The sequence below is a fragment of the Pleurodeles waltl genome, chromosome 2_1, assembly GCF_031143425.1.
Source record: "Pleurodeles waltl isolate 20211129_DDA chromosome 2_1, aPleWal1.hap1.20221129, whole genome shotgun sequence".
Taxonomy (NCBI): domain Eukaryota; kingdom Metazoa; phylum Chordata; class Amphibia; order Caudata; family Salamandridae; genus Pleurodeles; species Pleurodeles waltl.
In genome coordinates this window covers 899,294,897-899,302,862 of record NC_090438.1, presented here as the reverse complement: position 1 = coordinate 899,302,862, position 7,966 = coordinate 899,294,897, and the positions used below count along the sequence as shown (strand labels likewise).

General features: G+C 40.2%; 1 long non-coding RNA gene across 2 annotated transcripts in view; it reads right to left on the bottom strand.

Moving 5' to 3' along the window:
• Nucleotides 1-217: 217 nt before the first annotated feature.
• Nucleotides 218-7,966, bottom strand: part of LOC138259239 (uncharacterized) — a 183,954-nt gene continuing 176,205 nt past the window's right edge. For both annotated transcript variants that reach the window (XR_011198692.1, XR_011198693.1), the window contains one exon: nucleotides 218-1,182. This is a non-coding gene — a long non-coding RNA (uncharacterized lncRNA). The remainder of the gene's footprint in view (nucleotides 1,183-7,966) is intronic.

Sequence of the window (7,966 nt, the reverse complement as noted above, 5' to 3'; positions counted from 1 at the left end):
TTATACATATCAGGACTCGTTTTAGGCCGATGAATCTTTGGACCCAGTACTGAGACACCGTAGGACGAGGTAACTGATCAATTTATCAATTAATATGTCAATAACATTATCAACAATTAGCACCAAAATATATCCCACCTTAGACATTAATAAGCCTTCGGCGCCACCATGACCTTTCAGTCATGAATAATCACACCTTAATGAAGTTTTATGAGTTTTATTCCCTATTGATTACAATCTAATAGCAAATGCGTCAATCTCAAAACCAAGAAGCAAATAAGCATAATCACAAGATGACAATCATGATAGACTTTCAATAATGCAAAGATCAGAAGCATAGACAATCAGTTGAATATAAGCAGATCATAATACATAGAATCTTCTAGAGATACAAGTTCAGCATAGCACCATGTCAGTCACGTCAGTTTGTCAGTCGGAATGGATGCCTCATCTAATCTCTAATTAGCATTAGCATGTTGGACTTCATGCAAAACAATTTAGAACATTAATTTGGAAAACATCTAACTAAGGTCTCTAATCAAAAACACACAGCAGTTGGTACCTAGAAAGAAAAGGCAAGTAAGTAGATTTCATTAGCAACATTTATCATTACCCTCCTCAAGATAGGTCAGCATACAGGATCAGTCTTCGTCTTCAGGACATCAGTTAGATCACCGTCAGTCTATCTAAGTTAAAAGCAAGGGTCACTTTCCTCATAAGGAGAAAAGTGTAATGGGGCAGTCTATGGGCAAGGATGGTTTTATCTAGGTCTCAAATCACCAAATAGAGTGACAGAGTTTCGGGATGCAATCGATATCATTCCCTACCTAATGCCGTTTGTCTCCTGTGTCATGGGTTTTTATCCCTTTTTCGTGATACATTCCCCCAAAATTCTATTGGTCAGTCAATACATCCCACCATTGGTAACCTATCAAATTATACATTAAGTAATGCATTTTGTCATTTCATGATAATTTCCTGATTTCTAATTGGTCTTCATAATTGACGTATTTTCGTAGGTGGCTCATCCGGGTTACTTCACCGATCTGGCACACGTCGGGTCAAAAGTTCTCTTCTTCTCGCATTATCGTCCTTGGAAGTGTCTTTTATTGTTTCGAAGTACATATCTGTTATGCTAGAAGCTACTAACATGCGGATGGGAGAATTGGATGTTGTTGCAAACTAGTGAAGAAAAAGAACAATCGCTGGGTCATGGTCTTTTGCAAGTCAGTACACTGAAGAGACAGAAAAATACGCTTTAATATGAGAGCTACACAGCTTTCCTCGACTCACGCTAACTTAAGATATATGGCTCTAACGAATGCAGTCTTATGCGTTTTAATGTGCACAGCTTAGGCAATCTATGAACGATTATTTCTTACAGTTGACATTAGTTTACACACATGAAAATCCTTTACGTTAATGAATATGTTTCAATTAATATTTTATTTAATGCAGCATTGTTAATCATAAGCATTTCACGTCTATAATATGTAATATTAAACTACGCTCTCTCAGATGTATTTCAAAATGTACAGAGGGGCCCCCTGAGAGGTGCCCCATACAAAAGCTAACTACCCTGGCATGGTTGTTGGCCAGTCACAACCAACCTACCACCACCATACAAATTCTGGATCCCTGGGGTGAGACCCTGTGTGCTCTTGGCCCAGAGAACAAGCCCTGCCTGGGCAGAGGTGTTATACCCCCCCCCTGGAATGTGCTCAGCCCTACCTATGAGCTTCAAAGGGTTTACCGCACTTGAAAATCAATCCCCAGCCCTAGACGTCTAAAGTGATGTGCTATAAGGCACCTAAGGATTGGTCCACATCTTTAAGATATTTTTGGTCAAATTGCCATTTTGAACAGGCCTTGGCATTAGTTTGTAAGCTAAGATTAAAATTAATTTGGTCACTGCTTTCCCCAAAACAGATAACTGCCGGATATTTTAAGTTTGTGGTCTAGTTTTCATGTTTCCTCCTATCCATGACCATGGATGACATTTAGGGGTCACCAGGTATTGCACCTGTGATCTCTGGCTTGGCTCTGGTAACCCCTGGCACTGCCTTTGTGAACCCAGGTCTGAAAAGTGAAAAAATCAGTGCCAATAACACAGGAGCGGCTCCGCATTCCTTATTTTCAGCCCAGTTTCCTTTATACTAATAGTGAATACTATTGTATTATTCACTATTAGTGTAATGTAAGATGGAGCACATTCAGCTGGAAGGGACCTTAGATAACAGTTGTGGTAAGTAAGAATGAATTTAAATGTATGGTGTGTACATGCTTGCGGGTGAGAGTGTGTTTAAATAAGAGAGAGCATGTATATGTGTGAGCAAGTATGCCTGTATGTGTAAGCATCTCTGTATGAGTGGAAGTGAGTGAGAGTCAGATAAAAGTTGAAGCCCTGATTTACCATATTTTGACACAAGGCAACGCTGCACCAAAAGTGCTGTGCTTCCTTACATCAAACGGAATGAGGAAAAATGCTCCATGTCTACTAATAGATGGTGCATTTTTTTGTCCCAGTGTCCTGGCGTTTGGCAACCATGCACCAATGCACACCCCAGTGCAATGATGCAAGAGTGTGTGCATTCTCTGAAGCAAATGTTTTTGTACTGGAAGTGGTTCCTTCCAGTACAGAAAAACTATGCTTTCTGGCTTTCACAAATTTGTATTTGTGCTGTACAATGTAACATACACCCAAAGTTGGAAACAATCAAGAAATTAAAACATTTCTCCTTGTTTCACCTGCCTCAAAGAGGTGTACATTTTTTGTAGATAAGGATTTGCATCAAATCCATTGGGTGGTTGCATGGGAATGCCCATGAGCCACCCATGGAAAACCTCCTAAACCAAAATAACGCAAACAGGGACTGCTTCTCCATTAGGGCAGAGGAGCGTCGCTCCCCCGCAAGCAGCAGGAGCTGCAAAACGTTTGAAAATAAAACAATAATGAACCATGTTTATTATCGTTTTATTTTTAAAGGGGGCGGGGCCATGGGGGTGACGAGCTTAAGGGGAATGCACAGAGCACTCCCCACAGTGCGCATGTATGTTTGGCCGGCCGTCTCGGGACGGCCAAACACGCATGCGTGCAAAGGCCCTCTCCAACTCAGCACTGTGTTGCCTAGTTGAAAAGAGCCAGCCCAGCCTCCCAGTCTGCGTTGGAGCGCCCAGCCAGGGCGCTCCAGCCAATCATAATGTTTCTTTAAGCAGCGTCATGATTGGCCGCAGAGCAGGCTGGGAGCCTGCAGTGCAACGGAGAACGTCGGAGAGCTGGGGCTACGTCTGGGTACGTTTTTTTAAATTTATATTTTATTTTTATTTTATCACCATCGCGCCTCTTTTCAAAGTTGCAAGCTGCAACTGAACGCAAAGCACTGCATAATGCAACTATGTATTACATTCTGATTTGGTTAGATAGTAAATTCCACTCTTACACTTTGTGCAGTTTTTTTTACATGTAGGAGATTAGTTTTCCCACAGTCAAAGAAAAGTTCAAAATATCTCAATACTTAGCATGTAATTCAGATTACCGTATTTAGGCCCATATTTATACTTTTTGACGCAAAACTACGCTAACGCAGTTTTGCGTCAAAAAAATTAGCGCCGTATTTATTGAATGACGTTAGCCGGCGTTAGCCGCCGGCGCCGTCTGGTGTGCGTTAAAAAAAACGACGTACACCAGGCAGCGCCGGCGTAGGGGGAAAATGGAGTATGGGCGTCCAAAAATGGTGCAAGTCAGGCTGAGGCACAAAAATCGCCTCAACCCGATTTGCGCCATTTTGTTTTCACTCCCAACCCCCATTGAAATGACTCCTGTCTTAGCAAAGACAGGAGTCATGCCCCCTTGCCCAATGGCCATGCCCAGGGGACTTCTGTCCCCTGGGCATGGTCATTGGGCATAGTGGCATGTAGGGGGGCACAAATCAGGCCCCCCTATGCCACAAACAATTTGTAAAAAAAATACTTACCTGAACTTACCTTAATGTCCCTGGGGTGGGTCCCTCCATCCTTGGGTGTCCTCCTGGGGTGGGCAAGGGTGGCAGGGGGTGTCCATGGGGGCAGGGGAGGGCACCTCTGGGCTCATTCTGAGCCCACAGGTCCCTTAACGCCTGCCCTGACCCAGGCGTTAAAATCCGGCGCTAATGCGGGCTTTTTAGACCCGCCCACTCCCTGGCGTCATTTTTGCCCGGGAGTATAAATCCGTCGCATATGCATCGGAGTCATTTTTTAAGACGGGAACGCCTACCTTGCATATCATTAACGCAAGGAAGGTGTTCACGCAAAAAAATGACGCTAACTCCATGAACTTTGGCACTAGACGCGTCTAACGCCAAAGTATAAATATGGAGTTAGTTTTGCGTCCAATTTGCGTAAAAAAAAAACGACGCAAATTCGGCGCAAACGGAGTATAAATATGCCCTTACTGTCTTGTGTACTTGTGACAGATACTAAATAGGCAGCCCAAAACATAGATCCAGAAAACGAGTGTTGGAACATATTCATGCTATTTTTAATGATGTTTTTAATGTTTTGACAAAGGTACAGAAATTCATTTATTAACGAGGACATACGTGAATTTTTTGATTGAGTATCAGAATATAACAATCTGCATTTGAAAAAAATGGGTTGTTTCATGCATGATAAAAGTATATTGTGTTAATGAAAAATGAGTGTTATTGATGTGAGGCCCTCTGAAACATGTAGAGAATGCCCACGTGGGCTTTAGAAAGAAAGTTTATTTACTGGTCGGTATGTTGGTTCATACATGTGCCCTATGGCACGTCCATATTATGACATTATTCAATCATGTCTAACAACATTATTTATTTATTTATTTATTTATTTATTTATTTATTTATTTATTTTTTATGAGCTTTTGGAGCTAATAGGAAAAATGTTCAGAGGAAGCATATCAAGGTATTAATCGTTCACATGCTGAATGTTTATGCGGAACGGTCCATGAAAATACTATGTGAACTACAATGTAGGATTAAGTTATTCGGGACAGGACCAATTGTTTAGCATTTTTGAATAATTTTGAATATTTTCTAATATGTTTGATCCATGGTGTATATGTACAATTTATTCTGGGACTAATCTAAGATGCTGGCTGTGAAACGCATGGTGTATATGTACAATTTATTCTGGGACTAATCTAAGATGCTGGCTGTGAAACGCAGGTTGCTTACAAAAACATTTTAGTCTGCTTTCGTTCTTAGGGGCAAGCGGAAATCGCTTCGTCCTCTATAGTAATCTCTCTTTGGGTTTCCAACCACGCCCATGTCACGTCAGTCGCTTTCATTGGTTCGTGGGCTCTCCTTTAAAAATCTTCTTGCTTTCATTTGTGAAAGGCATGCATACGTCATGCCTTTTCCGGTGTTTAGCCCACCTACACAGCACCAGTAAACTACTGAAAATATACGAGGCTCGATGTTTTCAGCATAGTTTCTGGACTACTTTCTCGGTTTGTTTTCCACGTATCGCGCTCGGGTTTTCTGTTTTCAATTTCAGCATGATCCTCCTGCATTTTACATAGTGCGATCACGCTGCATTGTTTTTCTTTTGAATTGTCCGGTTAGGAGTATACAACACTAATAGCTCTAACGTGAGCAAATGCGAGACCCGTTGCATTGAAAATGTTTGTTTGATGTACTGTCACTTTAAAGTTCACAACACGCATTGGTTTTTGTACTTTGACCTGTGGCTGCTGCAATAAATTGCATTGCTTTTTCACAGCAATTGAGGCTCGTGTTTTGGTGTCCTTGCTGGAACGCCATGTGTAGGAGATGTATATATATGTATATATATATATATATTTATGTATGTGCATATGTATGTATCTATCTATCTATATATATAAATATCCCACACACTCTTCCCAAAATTCAGAAGTACGGCACTCCACGAGAGTTAAGAGTATAGTGGTTTATTTACACACAGGAACGCATTTCGGCATTCGGCATCACCGCCTTTCTCAACCTGGTTGTCGCCATCTTGGCTGACCTTATATATCATGTGATCACATAAGAAAATCACTTAGTACAATTTTGACATACTGCTCTCAAATAAACACACAAAATTGTTTTTTTATCATGGATCTTAATAATTCCTGCTGAATGTAGTACATGTATATCCATGCAACCTACAATCCTTCTATACAAGACTTTTCTTTAAAACGTCTGAGTCAGAACATAACGATGGCTATAGATATAAAATAAAATAGAACTGCATATATGTTGAAATACACAATCATTTCATACAGGAATGCTTATCTCATCAATTATGCTTTGTCTATACTGAATACATCGTATATTACGTTGCAACATATTAAATCCGTATTTTCTTCTCAACTTCTCAGATATTAAAACACAGACCATCTACCATTATTAACATGTGTTATATACATTAATATACCGTGTTATATATCAAAATATACTTCACATGGGAGTTCAAAGGGAGCATTAGTCCATAATTGATTAGATCTACCGGGGATATGAATCACTAGTGTTAATATTCTCCTCTAATTTTTATGAATATTCAACATCAAAAAAATATTCCACTTAATGAAGATGAATATATAATTCTTCACTACTATTCAACCCATTTGGTCCCTTAGTGTCTAATTCTATTATGTATCTCAACTCCAACTTGCATAGTTTCTTTTCTCTATCTCCACCTCTGATATCTTTGGACAGCCTTATTACATGGGACAAGAAAGACACAAAAACACAACCTTGTGACAAGAGGAAATTATGTTTGGATTTTGTAGATATTTGTTGTGGTTGCTTGCAAATATATTTGCCTGTCTGCAACCCAAAACACTACAATTCTTTATATTTCTGCAAACTAGAGACCGATTGAATCGCAAGGTGGTGTGGTTTGCATACATCCCACTGTGTTTCTTTTTGACCGAGAATGGTCTGCAAACATCAGGCATGGGTGAAATCACAAATATTCCTCAGAAGGATAGAAAAAAGTACAACTACCCAGAGTTTCCACACTTCTGGGTTCCCTAGTTATAGGTGTCGGCCTACTGTTCGGGACAGGAGAGGTCCAAAAAGGATTATGGAAACATCAAGATTTTTCTCAGCCACCACTTAAGCAATCTGTCAACTCTGAACCCTAAGTAACCGGGGAGTTCAGGCTGTGTGGAGATGATCACATTAATTTTTCATACCCAGAACACCCTTAAAAAGTATAACTTCGGGTAAAATCATAGAATTTCTATTACTTTTTATGAGGAAAATGTCTGAAATCCATCAGGAATGACAAGTGCTCCTACACCTCTCACAATAAAAAAATGGTACCCCACTTGTATGGGTGGGGCCTATCACATGGAACAGGAAATGTCTCAGAATGCACTATAGAAATTGCAAGATTTTGGCTTTGAGTGGCAATCATTTTAGGGATGTGAGTAGCTGGAGTATTTGGGGAAATAATCAGCCAACTCCCAGCAAACCCTACAAACCAAGACATTTCTGAAACCTAGACACCAAGGAAATTCACCCTGATGTGGCTTACAAGGATCCCACCACTTTTTCCTAACTAGAATGCCCTTCAAACATCAAACTTTGGATAAAATTACTAAATTTCCACAATATAAGCAAATGTTTTGGAATCTGCAAGTATTGACAAAAGCCCTACTGCACACTGTTCCCACTTTTACCTTCATACCAGTAAGTACATACCAATAGACTCCATTCAGATGGGAGAGTCAATGTTTTTTATGCCAAAAATGGCCTTATTTTGGCTGTCTCATTCCTGAAATTGCCTCTGCTTCAATACAAGTGAACGGGGGAATTACATTCTCCCGATTTTTTTTTTTTTTTTAATGTTGCCATGTGTGACAGTGGTACCTCACTTTTGTGGGTGGGCCTATTGTCTGTAACAGGAAAGGCTCCAAAATGCACTCGGGATATGTCAAGATTTTTGCTTTGAATTGCAATACTTCTTGGGATGT